Genomic DNA, 19,175 nt, shown 5'->3' with positions numbered 1-19,175 from the left:
GCGGAAGTAATAAAGTTGGAGAACAGAATAGGTTCCAGGCCTGAATGAACAATTAAGTCTCTTTTTAAATGACCAAGAGCAATGTGTATTAGGTACAAACTAATTACACGAATTAACAACAGCCACTACCAAAAAACCCCAGACAATTCAACTATATCAAATACGGAGGACAAGGAATAGAAAGCATCTTATTTTTCATGCATCCTGTTATCTTAATGCCTATCTGTCCAATTAAACCAAGTCCTAGCTCTGGCCTCAGTTTACCTCTGGTCCAGGATGTATAGGGGAGTGGTCCAAAGAGGAAGGAGGCAAGGGTGGATAAGAAGACCTCTGAGTTTCATGCATAACATACTAGTCCAAGGGCCTCTTCTCCCCTGCCACTCCAATCATTCATCCAGTAAATCTTTACATGGTAACTCTTCACAAGCATTGTACCAGGTACTGGGGAGGTAGCAGTCCCTGCCCCCACAGCGCTGACACGCCCAGTGGGGAATATAGATACCAAGCAAGCACACAACAGATAAATAAGCTCATCGCAGAGAGTGGTAAGCCCTGAGAAGGCAACGCAGTGAGTTAATGGGACAGTGAAGAGCTGGGCTTGCATGGGAGCACCTTGGATGGATGGCTGGCATCGACAGCATCTTTGAGGAGGTGACCTCTGTGAGCTGAGACCCGTATCATGAGCAGCCAGTGATGAGCTGCGGGATGAGATGGGAGAGGTAGGCAGTGGCCCAATGGTATAAGGCATGGGGAGGCAGGGTGAGGAGTGGTGAAGTAGAAACAGCCCCTGGGGTCAGACAAACCTGGACTTTACACTCAGCTTTGAGACTTAACAGCAGGCTACTTCACCTCTGAGCCTCCTCTTTGAAATGGGGATGACGATAACAGGACCAATCTCACATGGTTAATGCGAGGAAGAAATGAGAGAAGCCATTCAAAGCACTTAGTGGAGCACTAGCGTACGGTCAGTAAGTTATAGCTTCTATTGTGAGCTTCATGTCATGGACTCCCAAGGCCAGTGCGCACAGGCCCTGGGCCCAGTTTCAGCCACCACCACAGAGGAAGCCACCAGGTGGCAGTCTTTCCAGCTTTTCCAGTTGCATCAGTGCCTGGTCAAGACTGTTTCGTCCTTGTTTTTTTCATCCAATAGGAGAATACAAAGACCCGATCCTCTGAAGACTGGTTGGGTATGGGGTTACTGGAAACATACAGGAATAGTTTCTGATTTCAGCAACAACATGTCATGGAGAGAACACCAGGCTAAGAGTCAGACCTGGATTCTAGTCACCACTTTGCCATAGAGCTTGGCAATGCATTTGGTCCATCTGGGCCCCAATTTCCCCATCTACCTACCCCATGGTATCATCGTGAGGCCCAACTGAGGTCCTGTGTATGGCATGGCTAGAGGCTGTCCAGAGTGTGCGTGAGTGACTTGCTTTCTGTTCACTTAACCTTGGCTTTTTCATCTATAAAATGGACATAATAACAGAATCATCGGCTTGTGGGGATGACTGAAGTCGTTAAAGCAAGTGAACAGCATGCAGCACATGTAATTGCTGCCTAGGTGTGTGCTGTTACCGTTTGTAAACATCGTTCAGGTGGGTTGGCTTGTGAACACAGGCCTTGGTGGCTTTAGTTGGGTGGCTGCTGGGGAACTGAAGAGAAAAGAGAACGGTTGACAGAGGATGACTCCTCAGGAATCATGATTAAGCAGAGAAAGGAGAGGGTCCCACATAGAGATGGAGATGATGGAGATGGAGAGGGAGAGGGGATGGTCACAGTAACCAAGTCAGGGAGCCATCTCCTGCCCCTGCCCCTGCCCCTGTTCCCAGGCGGAGAGTATAGGATGCAGGGGGGCATCACCTGCTGGCCCTATGGCCCCAGCCCGTCCTATTCCTCCCTCTTTCTGACGAGTTGGGCATCGATTCCCTGATGTACTGTACACTCCTTGGAGGCAGAAAAGCTCTTATTCGTCGTTGTTCCCCCACTGGCCTAACACAGAGTCCGCACCTAACAAGCCCAGGATAAATGCTGGCTGGTGACCCATCTATCCTTGGCCATGCTGAGAACTGATCGCATTCCCGACGCCCCTGGGCTGTGCACGGAGCCAGAACTCTGCCAGCCCCACTCTGCCCGTGACCTGCGGAGGCTGGCGACCGTGCTAATGTCCTTATCTGTACATGTGTGCGGAGCATGTCAAAATCACAGGCAGGAAAACGGTACGGCACCAGCTGGATTTCCTGGGCTTCCCACCTGCCCTGGACCTGTCCCTCCCGCCTTGAAGGCTCTTAGGAGCGAGCACATGACAATGAGTGCCGTTCAAGGGAAGGGAACACGTGTGGGGAAGAATTGCAGTCACGGGGAAGGGCGGCAGGCACAATGGAATAGGCCCAGCGTGGGAAAAAGGGCACCCGCGTCCCTAATCCTGTTTTGCCACCTGTGAGTCTTGTTGCCAGGGAGGGAGCACTCCATCTTGGGCCTGTTTCCTCAACTCCACTAGAGGGAAAATGTAAACACCCACTTCTGTGTTACCAAGGACATCGCGCCTGACCCACAAAAAGTGCTTAACTGCTGTTGAATGACCGGACGAGACAGTGCATGAGACAATGCTTTGTAAATTCGAAAGCACTCCTGGTGAAACTTTTTCTACCCAGATACTCTAAAAGCCACAGAAAGGGCCATCACACACGCCCATCTTTTCAAAGCTCACGCTTTATCTAAAACATGCATGCACGATTTTGCATTCGACTCCATGAAATACCCAGAATTATTGAAATGAAACGTGCATTTTCCATTTCTTATCTGTGAAATTACCTGCCACTCCTCCTCTTGCCCCCATCCCTAGCACATCTAGTAAAAATGGATACTCCAGGAAGATGTGGCACTTTTATCTGGGGTAATTCATGGACCTGGAGTCCTCCCCTAACACCCTGTTTAAGGAACACGGTGAGAGAGAGTTCTTCAGGTTCAGTTATTTGTATTTAATATTTGGGTGGGCCAGCTCTTTGGCCTTTAGGTCCCACCGACCCCTGAGGGTCCAGAATGAGCTCCTTGCCTCCACACTGCAGGCTCAGCAGCCCCAGCGGCAGGCAGCAATGGAACAGATCAGGCAACAGCCTGCGGGGCTCTCCACTCAGATTCTGTTCTTGCTTCCTGACCCTGACCCCCCCACACACACACACACCCCCACCCCGTGTCCCTGGGGCCTGCCCTCCCCTCCCTGTCCCATGCCCTGGCCCTGCCTTGGAGCCCTTGCCTGCCTCCCAAGGCATCTAACCCCTCCTCCCTGCTGCCTGCGCCCCAGCTCCACACTCACAGCCATCACATCCACCTCTCGCTGAAAAGCGAATTGTGCTCCAGCTCTTAAAGACCTCCAGGGGAGCAGTTTCTACAACCTCTGCAGGAATCTCGTTCTAACATCTCACAACTCGCACAGAGAAGAAAGCCTTCTTTTCATGAAATCTCAATTCCTTTCTGTTGCTATGAGCATGGAGCTGCTTTTATCCTCAACTAGTTTGAGCTACACTTAAACAACCATAATTCCTCGTGATTTTCTCCCTACTTACCGGAGGGTGGAATGTTGGCTCTGCGCTGGTCAGCCCTCATTTACTGCGTGCACAGCCATGGGGCAGGGCTGGGTCCTGCCTCAGACGCCTGAGCAGAGAGACGCTGAAGCCGATGGACCCTTCCAGCAGAGGTGGGGCTGAGCCAAGGGTGACCCCGCAGTTCTTTGGGTGCCTGGAAGAAATGAATCAATTGACAGTGGCTGAGGGCCTCCTGTGAGCCAGACCCTAACGGTGTTTATGGGAAATAGAAGGCCAGGCCTTTATCCTCAAGAATATCACTATGAAAGAAGCAATTATTCGACTCTGTGGGCAGTGGGCAATGCCCAAGACACTTGAATATAGGTCCCAGCTCTGCCTTTTATTAGCTGTGCCTCGTTAGACAAGCCACTTCACCTTCCTGAGCCTGCACTTAGGATCTTTTTTGTTCTGTTGAATGCTACACAAATGAAAGGAATACCATAGAGCTGGGTGAGGAGAAGATGAAGGCAGAGGCACCTACAGATCTGCCATCGTAGGAATACAACTTCCAGGGGCTAGAGGTCTGGGAGTAAAGAGAAAGCGATGAAAGAGAGCGACATTTCAAAGGAAGGACAGGCAGGCGGAGGTGACAGGCTGGAAACCGGGATTGGAGGACAGAGAAGAATGGCAATGGTTATCGTGTGTGGAGCACTCACTACACACCGGGCGCTCTGCTGAGTGCTTTGCATATATCATCTCACGTGCTTCTTAGAAAAGTCCCGAAATTAGTTTTATCATCCTCATTTTACCCTTGCATCTGGCAGGTTATAACAATACCTCCGGACCCTGAAGCTGAACCTGTGAGAAATCCCTTCTATCTTTAATGGAATTTGGTGTCAAGATGAGGGTGGAATTTAGGACAAATCAGGGAAGAACCAAGAGGTGCAGAGTTAGGTGGTGAGGAAAGGGAGTGCTCAACAATCCCTGATTGATGAAATCCCTGGCCATTTTCAAACATGGGTCCCTTTTCCCAGAGGCCATCAATTCTTGCCCATCTGTTCTCATTAGCCCTCCACTTCTACCCTACTTACTCTCTGGATAGTCTATCTTCTCATTCCTCCTTCTCTCTTTTCCCTATGTCTGTCTGCCTACCTGTTTATCTGTCTGCCCGCCCCCACCTCCCAAACACACATACACCCTGGCTCAATTATCCTTTCCATCTTATTTTATGTCAATGCTTGACTCTTTGTTGATGAGAAGAATCTTCATGCTCAGCTCAGATATCCAATTCAGACTAGAAACATTCTCTCCACCCCCTTTGCTTCTTTCCCTAACATCCTCCCTTCCCTTTCTCTCCTCCTGATTCTTTCCCTCTCTTTATTTACTTCTTCCTGTTCACTTCCTCTCCTGTTCTCTTTTCACCCTTCCCCCTCTCTCCCCTTAGGTTGAAACTGGCCAAGGCACCCCTAGACCAGGAGCTCCCTGGCATTTGCTGCAACTGCCTTATGCCAGCTTCTGCCTCATGCCGGCTACCACTCCCCACCCCCCTCCACTACAGGGTTTTTCCCTTCTTCTTCTTTAAGCCATGACTGTGAGCCCATGGCTGTCAGAAACCTGGCTGGGCTGGTAGCTGGATATGCCAGACCACGAGGGGCTGGAACCTGGATCAAGACCTATCCACCAAGCAGGGCCAAGATCTGGGGAGGTCCTGGCAGCTGCAAGTGGTAGGAAGGGAGGCCAGGCTGGGGGCATGTCAAAGGAAGCTGGCATGAGGCAGCTGGCAGAGGCTCAAGAAGACAGTTGATATCAGGAATGTGAGGCAGCAGGTGGTAGAAGACTCAGCCACGGGGAGGAAAGTAGAATATCTGGACCCCAGACTCTTTGTCCCCAAGCGCCTGGATCCTAGAGGGTAGCAGGATAGGAAAATGATACAGACACCCAGTCATTGGAACTGGGGGTACCAGACAGAACATTCTGTCAGAAGAGGAAGGTAAGAGCATGTACTAGGACTTTGGAACAAAGCAAAGCAGGACCGAAGCCAGCAACAGGGCAAGCCTTCAGATTCAAGTGAAGCTTCCCTGCTGTTGACCTTGGACCCCAGGGAGCCCCCTGACCGTGGAGAGTCTTGCTGACCAAGCACCGTAAGCAGGCAGAGAGAGCCAAGTAGTTAGGGGTTCACTGTGGCTTTCCTTTCACTGTCCTCCTCCTTCCTATCAAAGCCACCCCATCCAGTGTGGGAGAACCTCAAAGCACCCAAGCCCTCTAGACACAGATGAACACAATGAGAAGACATCCACTTGCAAGGCCGCCCCAGACTCCCAGCCCCAAGAAGTGCCGACTTTTCCAACCAGACTTTTCTTGGATTCCATCACGTTCTCCTTCGCTTAGCCTCCTTTCTCAGGCCGGCCCTCCCTCTGCCCGGAGAAGTTCGCCTGTAGCAAGCGCTCCGCATTCAAGCTTTTCTGAACTCCTTCTCACCGCAGGGAAGTCCACCATGGCTTGTGGCTTCCCTGCAGGAGCTTCTGTCGTCTTCACCCCCACCTGCTCCCTCAGAAGTCCGCTCCTTATGTCTGCCACGTCTAAGCCACTGTTAACACAAGGGCACCTGAAACTCACAGCTATGTGACACACATGTGCTCCTTAGAAAAAAAACGACTACAACCCAATGCAACTTGGCTAGAGAACAGTGATTTGCTCATACCCCCTTAAACTCCCTACTTTGTTCACAGTTTATGACTTCTCATTTGTTACTACTGCTGCTTTTCCACACCCTCACAAAACAGCCATTTCTTTAGGGACAACCAAGCCTAAAATGCCATTCCCCAGTCCCTTCTCCATAATTCTCAAATCCCCAAATCTCTGAAAACCAGAAGGTGGATTGTGAGGCTTGTTTGTGTGTTCGTTTTTGTTTTTTTGCAAGTGTAGTGCCCAAACTCACCTGGCGACAAACGCCAGACCTAAACTGATGTGAAGGTACTCGAGCCGCGTAGTGTGAACATTCATATATTTTACTGCAGAAATATTAACATGGCTGATTATGAGATACTGCCCAAAACCTTGCAGGGGATGTTTCAGAATATATGGCACCTTCCAAATTCTAAAACACCTCTGGCTTCAAGCCTGGAGGGACTGTACCAACTTTTCTTTTGCAACTGATCTGTTGGAACAGAAGTATCTCAAAGATCCGAGCTTCCCCACCCTTCCCTCTCCATCTGGAGAGAGAAGATAGCCAAGCGGGAACCAAGGGTAGCATGGCTTCTGATTTGGAGACTTTGTGTGACTCAGCAATTTGTGACGCCACTCTGGCCTGGATTATAGGAGAACTAGTTCCGGGGGGCCCCCTCTCCAACAGGCTTCGGGATGCCTGGAATGGCACACACAGAATGACTTGAGCTTTTAGAACATGAAGTGGCTACGTAACCTTTTTAGAATTTTTTTTTGAAGAGTACATTTGTTTAACTGTGTGTTCCCCCTGTTTCATGCTGGGTTCTATAAGGTTGCCACTGTATAAGCTACAAACTCTGGACTTAAAGGGGATTTCATTCTGACAGGAAGGCCAAGTTTTATGTGTAAGACACAATTAGGGAGAAAACAGAATAATATCCATAATATGCTGGCATGTGGCACAACTGCCAGAGAGCTGAGGCGGTGAAGCTCTCTGGCTAGAGCAGTTTTGGAAAGTGGCGTGAGAGGTGAGACTTAGTTTGGGTATCAAAAGATGAAAAACACATTTTAGGAGAGTGTGCCAGAATCAATAAGGTCTGACTTCACAGGCGTGAAAAATGCTGGAGTCGAAGTATCGGGAGGAGACCGAACACGCTGGCTGGGTAAGGAGTATGTTGGAAATGCATGTCTTCCCGCTGGGGCTGCCATAACAAAACACCACCTCTCCGTGTCCTCACATGCCTTTTCTTCTTGTGCGCACAGACAGAGGGCGATTCCTAGTCTTTCTTTTCTTATGAGGCTACTAATCCTGAGGATTAGGGTCCTACCCTCTTGACCTCATTTAAACTTCACTGACTCCGTAAAGGCTCTCTCTCTAAATACAGTCACATGGGGACAGTGCCCTCGGCAGTCCCGGTCTGCCTCTTGCTTCAACCGTGTTTGGACAGAACAGACACACTCTCCTGATCTTCTCCAGTCACCAACTTCAGAACCACCTCCGGACCAGCCAACAAACTATTGTTGTGTTTTCTACCATAACTCCTTATTGCCGAACAACCATGAGCTCCCAAATCCACCAGAATTATTCCACCGAGGTAGAGGCTGCGGGTCCGTACACCTACCTCTCTCTCGGCTTCTATTTCGACCACGATGTAGCTCTAGAGGGCACGGGCCACTTCTTGCCTGAGTTGGTGGAGAAGAAACACTAGGGCGCTGAGTGGCTCTTAAAGTTGCAAAACCAGCGTGGTGGCCACATTCTCTCCAGGACGTGCTGAAGCCTCCCCAAGATGAGTGGGCAAAACTCAGGACGTCATGGAAGCCGCCAGGGCCTTGGAGAGGAACCTGACCAGGCCCTGTGGGAGCTGCAGGCCCTGGGTTCTTCCCACAGACCCTCAGCTCTGTGTCTTCCTGGAGAACCACTTCCAGGTGAGGAGGTGAAACTCATCAAGAAGATGGGCGACACCTGATTCACCTCTGCAGGCTGCCCGGCCCCCAGGCTGGGCTGGGCGAGTATCCTTGGAAAGGCTCACCCTCCAGCTAGGAGCCTGGAGCCCAGAGGCCTCTGAGAGGCCCCTCTACATCCCTTGGTGTCTGGCTTTTACTTGAGCCTCTCCCCAAAACTGCTAGCCATTCTTTTAACCACCCTCTCCCATGCATTGGACCAAATGAAACAATAAAGCTTTTGGCAGCAAAAATAAATAAATACATACATACAGTCACACTGGAGTTAAGGCTTCAACATATAAGTCTGGAGGAGGGAGACACAATTCAGTTTATAGAGTGTTCATGTGCCCTGAGCAAGCAGGGTGTGTCTGTGCAGTTGTGAGGGTAAGACCTCTTCCATGAGATGGGCAGGGCAGGGCTGGAGCTTCAAGTGGACAGACATGAGCTGAGCACGTGGGCGTGGAGGACATTAGAGAAATTAGAAATTATAGGACCAGGATAGCCTGGCTTAACCCTCACAATTTCAAGTGCAAAAACCAGATTCCATTTCCTGGAGAACTTCTAGGAGAGAATGTCTCCGTCATTCCCAGCACTTCTCTGTCCTTCCCCCACACCTCTGGCCTGTTGCACCCTTCCTTGGCTAGCTGCAGGCAAGCGTGAGATCATTACAAAGCTGTTTTGTGCAGAGGGCCTATTCACATCTGGATGGCTAATACTGACCATTACCGTGCTCGTTATGAGATCCATCAGGTTTAGGTGAGGCGAGGCTCCACAGCTGGGGCTGCTGCTCACAGCTTCGCCCTCAGAAAGAGAGGTGAGAACAAAAACCAGGAAAGGTGTGCTCAGATGCTTGGGACTGAGTGAAGCTGGTTAATTACCAGTCACTTGCTGTCACCCTGAGTTGGAGTTTCTGGGTACGGAACACTCACAGATCAGACAGAACATGACAGCCTGCAACTTATTTTCACACAAAGAGGGTGGTGGGGACCAAGATGCAGAGGCAAGTGTGGAGATGGTCTCTCAGGTGCCAGGGCCATCACCACAGGACTCAGGTGCCCTCAGGCAGGGTGGGGCATGATGCAGCAGGTACAGGGCCGCCGAACTCTTTATGGAGGGAGCCCTTAGTGCCGAGTCTGTCTGCTGCGAGGTTTAATCTGGGGACCCTGGGTTAAGCTTTAAAGGATCCATAAACCCCTGAGAATTATATGTCAACATGTATGACTGAGCATTTTTTTCCCCTGAGAAGCAGACTCATAACATTAATCAGATTCTTGAATGGCTCAAACGGGTTCTGGGATCCCCCAAAGAAGGGCAATTATAAACTACTGCCTTCGACCCCTAGAGAAACAGGTCTACATCAGGCAGAGAGAGGTCTAAGACAGACTTGGGGTCCCTAATGATCCTGAAATTATACTCCAGGGGTGTGTGTGTGTGTGTGTGTGCAAATGTGTGTGTATTTTTCTAAAGAAAGGATTCAATAGTTTTTGCCAGATTCTCAAAAGGGCCCATAACCTTCAAAGGGTTAAGAACCTGAGCTAGATCCAAGGCCCCCCCAAAACTAGGATTGCCTGTGCGTGCTTCTTTCCAGAGGACAATCACAGAGACCTCAAAACAGGGCCCAAAGTAGGCCCTGGAGGCTCTGCGGTCAGGGGCTGGCAGGCCCTCCATAAAAATACATTGGAGTCATTTTAATAGCGACATGTCCTGATGCCAGGGTGATGAGGACAAAGCCGTCAATAGATAGGAAACAGTCCTCGCTCCCTCCCTCCTCTGATGACTTACTACCAGGTCTTTCTCTTCCAAGGCCCTGTCCTTGCCCCAACTTTCAGAGACCCAAAGACCTTGCTTACAGAAGCTCAACATTCATTCAGTAAACGCTTCCTGGGCGCCTATTATGTGCCAGGCCCTATTCTAGGCGCGAAGTAAAGGAATGAAGTGTTATCTACCTAGGCCCCTTTCCTGCGGGCACCCGGGCATTTTGGGCACTGCTGACCAAGAGCGCTCTTCCCAAGCTTCGTCCCCAGGACCCGGGCCCGAGAAGCAGAGACCATCCTGCCCGTTGCAGCGGCTGGGGGTGAGGAGGGGGCAGCAGTACCTGTGCGCAAAGCGGCGAGGGAGGCTGGAAGAACGCGCGGGACCCGAGCGGGTGGGCCGGGGGCTGGCGGGGTGGGGTGGGGGCGCAGCGGGAGAGCGGGGGACTAGGGGAGGAGACGCTGCCGCGGACGCCGCCGCCGCCGCCGCGCCAGATCTCCGAGCCGTGCTCGCCGGCTCCCCGCCCTCCGGGGCCGTCGCGAAGCTCCGCGCTCCATACTGAGCAGTCCCCGGGAGGCGCTCGGACACGTTCCCCGCCGATAAAGATCGGCTCGGCGCTCGCTCTCTCCGCAGCGCGAAATCTCGCCATCTGCGTGGCTCGAGCGGCCGCTCCGGCCCGGCCCGGAGACGCCAGGTCGATCCCTGGGGGGAAAACGCGACAGCGCCGCTGCTCCCGCCGCCACCCTCGGCCCTGCGCGCGGGGGTGGCCGCGGGGCCGGGGGAGGGGTCGCCGCCCTTCCTTCCCCTCCCCCTCGCCTTCCTTCCCAGCGCTTCCTCCCGAGGGACCCCAGCTTCCCGCGGGCCGGGGTCCCCAGCGTCCTGCGGGGCGCCCTCGCTCCCCTTGCCCGGCCCCGCTGCCTCCTGAAGGTTACGCGCCGCAGCAGCGGGGAGCAGGGGACACCCGCCCTCGCCGCCGCCTGCGCCGCCGCCCACCCCAGCGCCTGCCGTGGGGCCCGGCCGGCCCGGCCGTGCTGCCGGCTGCTGCCACCGCAATCCCGACTCCTAAATCAGCGCGGGGCGGCGCGCCCTCCCCCACCCGGCTCCCCGGCTCCCCGGGCCGCGATTGGCCGCGCGGGCGCCCCCCACCCGCGGGCCGCGAGCCCCAGCCGCCGCGCCATTGGCTGCGGGGCTCCGCCAGGCTTTACATAAGCCCGGCGCGCTCGAGTGGAGTTGTATAAAGCGGGCGGGCGACGTCGGGGCGGGAGGCTCGAGGCCAGCCCGGGACCGGCTGGGCGCAGGCAGGCGGCGGCGGCAGAGGCGGCAGCGGACGCCCGCGCTCCGACGCCCCGAGGCGGTGGGGGTGAGAGAGCCGGAGGAGGACTCCCAGCGCTGGCCGCCGCGTGAGTACCCGCTCCGGGCCCCCACCCGGTCAGGTCCCTCAGGCGGAGAAAGTTTCTCCCGCCCGAGGCTCCCCTCCCGATCTGCCCGCGGCGGTGGCGGGGATGCCGCCCGGAACCGGGAAGAGAGAGACCGCCAAGGTGGCAACGGCTTTGCTGCCAACTTGCCGAGAGGCTCCGGACTCGACTGGCGCGCAGAGCCTCCCCCGCGGGCTGGGGGCGAGGCGGGAACTGGGCCGGAGGTGGTGGAGAGGTGGGAGCGAAGGTGTGTGGCTACAGCGCTCCCAACTGGGGGCGCACTGGAGGTCAGCGGTCCGGGGAGGGGGCGTTGGGGCCGGGAGGGGGCGGAGCAGGTGAGGAGGGATGTGCCGGGGGTGCTGGGAATCACCCAGCCAGGCAGGCTCCGCTCTGGGCCGGGGGAGCTCCTGTGCCCGAGCTTCCAGCGTGGGAAAGAACCGGGGGGCGGGCGCTTCTTCCCCGGGGAAGCCCCTCTCCCCGGCACGGCGCTGGCTGGCAGAGAGCTCCGGGAGCCAGCCCTCCTCGCCTCGCCGGGAGCTGCCTTTGCTGGACAGAGGTGTGGTCTCCTGGCGTTCAGGCTGTCTCAGGCAAGCCAGGTCCAGGCATTGCCCGGGAGCCGGAGGTCCTCCTTTAGCCCCGCGGGGACACATGGAGGCTTTGAGGGGTAGCAGGCCAGGCTTGGGGCCATGCCCAGCAATGCAGCGCACTTCTCCACAGGACAGTGGTTGGGAGCCCTGGTTCGTCCCAGTTCTGCAGAAACCAACTCAAGAATCCAAAGTCATCCCAGCCTGGATGGGAGGCTCTGAGGGTGGCTGGGCAATGTTCCCGGGGCTGCGGGGCGCGCTCGCCCCTTCCTCTGGGCATGACTAATGGGTATTGCTGCTGCTGCTGCTGCTGCTGCTGCTGCTGGTAGGGTGTGCACCTGGGGGGGTGGGGGGGGGCGGTTCCGTGTGTCTCAGGAGGTGCTTGAGCCCTCCAGACAGGACACATTCTTGAGTCACACTTGAAATGTTTTCTGGGATGGGGTGTACGACTTCCCAAGTGGAGCCATGTGGAAAGGAAGGGAAGAGGGCAGCTCGGTGATGCTGGCTCCAATCGGGAGAGAACTCGTGTAGGAAGAGAAGCGCTGTTGGCTTTTTTACCCTGATGACTCGGGGCTGGAGACTCCCAAGACTGAATTAGAGCAAATTCAGAGTCGCACTGTACCTCACTCTCAGCCACGAGGAAGGGGAGATGGAAGGTGGGAACATGGCGGTTGATCCAATATGGCCTTTGAGGAAGCATTTTCTCACCCTCTGACTTGATTAAAAACATCCTTCTGGCAGCAGGTCCTAAAGTTAATTTAAGAGGCAACGAAGAGAGTTGAGGGTCTTGATGCTGGCACAGTGGAACACGGTTTGAACATTCCGGTTTCCAGTTGGTACTACTGGTCTCCGGAGAAGGTCAAAGGGCGGGCTGCTCAGTTGGATCTGTAGCTTTCCCCTGTACCCCACCCCTGAATATGGGGGTGGGAGGGTTTGAACTCCTACAGTAGCTACTTCAGCCTGGAGATCTTTTATGGGGCTATAATCCATATCCCCAAACCCAGCTATCCTGTGCTACAGTCAACATTTTCCTGCTGCATTTCCCAAGACTTTTTTTCCCCACTGGGGATTTGTACAGCAAAATACCTGCTTGTTACTCTTTCTTCCCCTTTCTCCATCTGGGCTGCACCTGGTGTTTTGAACCCTGATGCTTATTATCTGGCACCTTAATGTCTGATTAAGAGGTCCTGTCGCTGCACAGGAGTGCCCCTGTGCATGTGTGGGCCGATGGCCAGTGTAATTCTGAGTAGTGGAACATAGACTTTCATGGAGAGAGGACCACGCACCAGGAAGGTTGTCCTTTTAAAGAGCTGTGACAGGCTCCTCCTGTTCTCAGTCTTCCTTGCCTCCTGCTAATGTGAATGAAGCTGTCCTGCGGGCTCATTGGTCTCCAGTAGGGGGCGCCAAAGGCACCCACCTCAGGGTAAGGGACTCACTTCTTGCCCTTCACTGGCCATAGTAACTTAATGTTCCAAGCAAGCTCAGGCCACGGCCCCCAACGGTCACCTTCAGGACTGAAACTCTTCTACCACATGCTTCCTGGACCTCAGGTGGTCCTGTGATCTCGGGTGCAATGGGGCAGATGCAAATACAACGTTCCAAGGAAACAGCTGATCCTCAGCCCCACGCGCCTCTGAGATCCTTCAGGCGTGCTTGGTGTTGGTGTGCTCTTTGAACTCATTAAGAGCTCACAAAGCCAAGGAACATTAGAGCTAGAAGAGAGAAATCTTGAAGAGCATCTAGTCCAACCTCACTTCATCTCCGACACGCACATGCACACTTAATTTACAGATGACAAAACCGAAACCCAGTAAGGGCAAGTATCATGTAGCTATTTCGTGTAGAGATAGGACTGGATCCTAGGGATTCCTAGTCCTCTACTCAGAGCTCTTTCCACTCCGTGACCTGCTTCCTCTTTACTGTGGAGATGGACATGTGTTCCCTGCATAGTAGGTACTCATAATTCTGATCGATCAGAAATAGGTCAATTATTGAATAGTAATTTGGGGAAATTTCCTTTGAACCTGTTATATAGAATGAGGAGGTGAGCAGCAGATAACGTTCTTATAATGTACATATACAGGCAACAGAAATGCCTAATTATTATTTCCCCTTTCTCCATTATCTTATCTCATTATTCCAAGTGGGTTTTTTAGGCAAAAGAAGTGCACTCCAGTTTCTGTTCCTACATTTAGGAATCAGAAGTGCCCACTGCCTCACAGTGTCTTGAAACCCAGGCCTGCAGCTCTTCCTTTCTTTCGTTAAGGTGTGCTGGGGTGGGGTCTCTCTGTCTTGCAGTCACATCGCAGCCTGTGGGACCTCCGGTACTGAGATCCTGGGTGAAGTGGAGAGTTTCCGACCAGTATTTGCCCATTTCCCCAGTCTTGCCGCTCCCAGCTCAAGGTCAGAGTGCTAGGATGTTCTATTTTTGCAAAATCCTTGTGTTAGGACTTCTTGGGTGACTTGGAAGATACTACCATTTCCATTGCCCTTTTTCTGTTCTGTGAATCTGGCTGTCGACATCTGAGCTGGGCCTGGGAAGGAGGTTTGCCGAGTGGCCTGTGGGCTGCCCCCTCCGTTTCCCCTTCCACCCTGCTCCCTTGCACACTGTGTGACGTTCCCCTCGGACGTGGCAGTGACCCCCAGGAGGGACCAGTGCTGCCACACAGAATGCCAAGGGGTGGATCCTCTTCTGCCCCTAAGGCTTACCCAGGGGATGATTGTTGCCAGGGGAGATGCTTGAGTCTCCTCATCTCCTTCAGGCTCACAGAAAAGTTGGGTCTTTACCTTCAGGAGGAGGAGGGAGGCAGTAGGATAATGTGAACCACCAGGGAGCAACAGTTCCTCCTCTACAGTGGGGTCTGAGAGGCTGTGCTTGAGATCCGGGCCAGCTCCCAGCTCTAGCTAAAGAGCTGTGCCAGCATTCCCAAAGCTTGGTCTGGTTCTGGACAAGGCCTGAGGAATATCTATAATAATAAAAGTGTAATATGCTAATTAGACCAGATGTCCTCCCAGACACAGCCGCTGTGGTCCGGGCCAAGGCAAAGGTGGCAGAGGCCCCTGCCCCCCCCCCCCCCCAACCCCACCACCACCACAGCGGCGGCAGGCGAGGGCTGGGGCCAAAACCCTTGCATGAATTTCGTGCATCGGGCCTCTAGTAATTACATAAAAGGCAACTATAGCACAGGATCTCTGTTTTTTGGTTTGAATGGGGGAGAGGATTTAGAGTTTGAGACGTGGCATTAGACACCGAGAAAACAAGAAGTCGCCTATTTCTTGAGCCCCACTAGAGAATTACCCGTACCCCACTCTCCCTGAGCAGACAGCCCAGTGAAGTGGGGAGGATACAGGCTTAGAATCTGGCTCCCCGGCTTACTGGCTTAGAGACCTAGACAAACTGCTCAACCCCTGCATGTCTGTTTCCTCTTCTGCAAAATGCTGAAGCTGGTGACCCTGGGATGAGGGTAGGATGGTGAAGATCAAGGAAGACCGTCTTCCACACGCCTCTGCCCTTGGTTAAATATGCAGAGGTATCGGCTGGGAGGAGATACTCTTGCAGGACCACTGGAAACCACATTGGGTCTCTTCCCAGCAAATGAGGCCGAGTGTCCAGGTTTGTACATCAGCCTCCGCTCACAGCAACATTTGGGCTGACGGACAAGGCCTTCTTGGCAGGGCTCCTTCCTTGCTGTCTTCCCTCCCCCGCCGTGGGGCTTTCATTTTGGGGTTTTGCCATGCTTGGGGAAAATAAATTTTACAAGTCCCAGGATAATTCTGAATGTGATGGAAGGCCCTGAGCTATTGATTCCTAGGGAAGGATCTTTGTGCTGGGAGAAGCCTTCCTCGGAGCCCAGTGATTTAAGAGTGCTGACAAATCCGTGTTCACCGAGCCTCCTGCAGGCTGCAGATACAGGCTTCCAGGCCAGCTGGGGCTCTGCGAGGGATTTCTGGGGAGCCTGGCTGGTTGTTTTGGGGACGTAAACCTATGAACTCTCTTTAGGAGGAAATATGAAATCATTTGGCTCATTATCACACCAAACGCACCCTGGACCACTTAGGGCATTTAAGAAATAGGAAGCAGCAAAGGGCTGGGAGGTTGTGTTTAGAAAGTGTGTGTAAAGATGTAAAGGGGTTGCGGAAGAGAAAGGGCAGGAAGATGTTTTCCCACTAAATCACTCAAGATCTTGACCTTACTGAAGTCCTTGGGCAGTGACTTTAGGGGTTGCTTTGCATCCCAGACATTTGGCAATTTCTGGGGACATTTTTGGTTGTCACTACTTGGGTAGGGAGGGCTACTGGCATGTAGTGGGTAGAGGTCAGGGATGAGGCGAAATATCCTACAGTGCACAGGACTGCCCTCCGACAAAGACAAAGAAATGTCTGGCCTAAAATGCCAATAGTGCCAAGGTTGGGAAACCCGGGGCCGGAAGTGTTGCAGCACAGAATCAGAGCACGTGAGAGGCGGGAGGGGTCTCATCCGACTGCCCCACTTCACAGCTGAGGACCCTGAGATCCAGAGAGGTGAAGGCACTAGCCAGGATCACATAGCAAGCAAGCAGCAAAGCTGGTCTGGAACTCGGATCTGCTGTGTCCTGAGATGGACTTCCCCCAAAATTGTTATGAAGATTAAATGGGAGCTGTGAAAACACTTAGAAACTGATACAGAGACTATTAATAAGGCTATTATTAAGAATTGGGGAGTTTTCAAAGTTCTGGCTATGCCACTGACTCATTGCAGACTATTGGGTACATCATTCCTGCACCCCCATGCCTCTCTGTGAGTGTGTGTTCCGGCGGGGGGCGGCGGGGGGGGGGGGGGCGGGTGCTCTTAGCAAACGATAAGTATATCATAATCACTGTCTTCAGAGAAAAGTCCAAAGATTTGCCCTTCAAAAACCCTAGGCGCTTAAAAGATAAAATTTTCCTTGAAAGAAATCATGTTGACTTGGTAAGAAGTACAGCATTTGCTTCTTGGAAAAGTTCCAGGACCCTAGCCTTGTAAGATGGTTCCAGCCCAGGAAATCTGATCAACATCCGGAGGAGAAACTGATAGCTCCACAAATGACTAGCCACTAGATTTGTCCCCACTCCTCTGGGAAGGGGAGGTGGCGGCTCCTCTTCCACCCTTTCCTGCTCAACACTCTCGGCAGCGGGGAGTTCCACAAGGAACGTCAAGGAGGGATGGCAAGGAGTGTTTGTTAATTAGCAAAATCTTATTTACTTAACAGGCATATACTTAAAGATCTCTTCCAAGGGACATCTAGACATATTACTTTAATTAGCCACAGAAGAATCGTGAGTGCAGAGAGTATAAAATGACCCTTGCTGTTGTTTCCAGTTACTCTTATCTTTGTTTGCACACGACACGTACAGTGACAAGGTTGCAGGGATCACTGTTGAGCTCAGGGTGTCCCACTGACCAGGGGAGGGACTGCAGGGACTCCCTTCCCTACCAGCGGCCTCCACCCACCTGGAGAGCAGTCCCAAGTGGAGGTGTCTTGTTGGCACCCCTGCCCTGACCTCCTTTGGTAGACACATCATGACGTGCAAATCCAGACACAGCTCTCAGGAGGGACCACAGGCTGGGACGCCAAATCCTCCCCGCCCCCACATGGGAAGGGGGGGGGCGCTTGTAGAATTGGTGGGAACAGCCTCTGTGGGTGTTTTCATAGAAGGCCTATCCCTGGTCTTGCCCTCCTTGCACTCAGGAATGGATGTAGGGAGTCACTTGAGACGCACCTTAGAGGACCAAGGTTATACCGCTCCTTTCCCAAATTGGGGGTTGGAGGTCACTCCATAGATCTCATTCCTGTTTCTCCATGAATGTTCTGCATGTCCGGGGCAGGCCCTTTGGCCTCGGGAGGCCAGTCCTTGTAATCAGAGGAGTTGGGCAGGAAGCCCTTTCATCACCAGCAGTCTCGGCTTTGAACTGTAGTCATGCACCTCACGTCTGAGAAGCTATGTATATCCAGGTGGGGAAATGAGAGTCCCCGAGGGGGAGGTGCTGCCGTGTAAGCAGTGTGGGGGGAAGCACTGTGTCTCTGTTCCAGCTGTAACTTCAGTGCCTAGCACGGTGCTCAGCATATGAAGGGGCTCCCTGGGTGCTCAGCGGGTGAACAAATGCATAAGTGAGCGCAGGTGGCCATTCTGGGGCAGAGGTGGTTCTTGGTATTAAAGCGGGTCTTCAAGCTAGACTGGGTCAGTGAGGCCAGTTTTCCTTCTGGCTCCTTCTCCCCGGAGCTAGCACTTGGCATCAGGGCTCTATGCACCTTCAAAGGTCCCACTGATCAAGCAGCGTTTGAGAATCCCGTGCAGGGCCTATCCCACGAGCTGGTGGCCAGCTCTTAGCCTTGAGCAAAGCCAGGCATCTCTTCCTCTTCACCATGTTCTGGATGCTCATTCCACTCCCCACCCCAAACCCCGTTCCTTCCCACCAGGCTGCCGCAAGGGGCCGAGTGCAGGTTCCCTGGCTCTAACCCAGGGGTCCTCAAACTTTTTAAACAGGGGGCCAGTTCACTGTCCCTCAGACCGTTGGAGGGCCGGACTATAGTTTAAAAAAAAAAAACTATGAACAAATTCCTATGCACACTGCACATATCTTATTTTGAAGTAAAAAAACAAAACGGGAACAAATACAATATTTGTATTTGCATGTGGCCCGCGGGCCGTAGTTTGAGGATCCCTGCTCTAAGCAGATACATAGATGGTCATTTGGATTTCCACTGAAGACAGAAGATGGAGTAGATCACTGCTTCACAAAACGATTCAGGGCGGATGCTTTTAAATAGCAAAGTCCACAATGCATTTTAAATGATTTCGGAAACTATCTGACCTGTAGACGTGCAGGCCTGGAAGAGAACTTTGGAGGTCATTCCTACGCCATGCCCCACCCCCACCCCAGGATGTCCAGATCTCGCTCCCTTTCCAGAAACTCGGCCAGCCTGGTTGTCCTGCACACTGCTGCCCTGGATCTAAAATGCCCTTTCTAAAATGCAAGTCCGATCATGTTTTGGCCCAACTTCAAAACCTCCCCACTGGCATGACTCCAGGCTTGGTACCTTGGCAAAGCAGGCTCCCCAGGCCCCAACGGCTGCCTCCATGCAAGACTGTCTCTGTCTTCTCCTGCATCCCACCTTCTCTCCCACTTCATACCCACTCCCCCATCCCAACACTGCATTACAGCAGCAACAACTGCATTTATGGCATGCACCAGTAACGCACTGTCACAGCCATGCCTTGGATCTGTAGGTCTCCAGCACCGGGGATGCAGCTCCCATTGGAATCTCTGTTCC

General features: G+C 53.1%; 1 protein-coding gene and 1 long non-coding RNA gene across 3 annotated transcripts in view; both read left to right on the top strand.

Annotated features, from left to right (window-relative positions):
- LOC132214212 (uncharacterized) overlaps nucleotides 1-19,175 on the top strand; it is a 377,066-nt gene that overhangs the window by 68,483 nt on the left and 289,408 nt on the right. The gene's annotated exons all lie outside the window — the stretch shown is intronic.
- CRTAC1 (cartilage acidic protein 1) overlaps nucleotides 11,091-19,175 on the top strand; it is a 130,919-nt gene continuing 122,834 nt past the window's right edge. The window contains exon 1 of one of the 2 annotated variants that reach the window (XM_059660994.1): nucleotides 11,091-11,284. The gene's annotated coding sequence lies outside the window, so the exon portion shown is untranslated. The remainder of the gene's footprint in view (nucleotides 11,285-19,175) is intronic. The other variant, XM_059660995.1, reaches the window with a different exon arrangement.

The sequence above is a fragment of the Myotis daubentonii genome, chromosome 13, assembly GCF_963259705.1.
Source record: "Myotis daubentonii chromosome 13, mMyoDau2.1, whole genome shotgun sequence".
NCBI lineage: Eukaryota > Metazoa > Chordata > Mammalia > Chiroptera > Vespertilionidae > Myotis > Myotis daubentonii.
The sequence above is the reverse complement of the archived record's forward strand: the minus strand, read 5'-3'. Positions and strand labels throughout refer to the sequence as shown.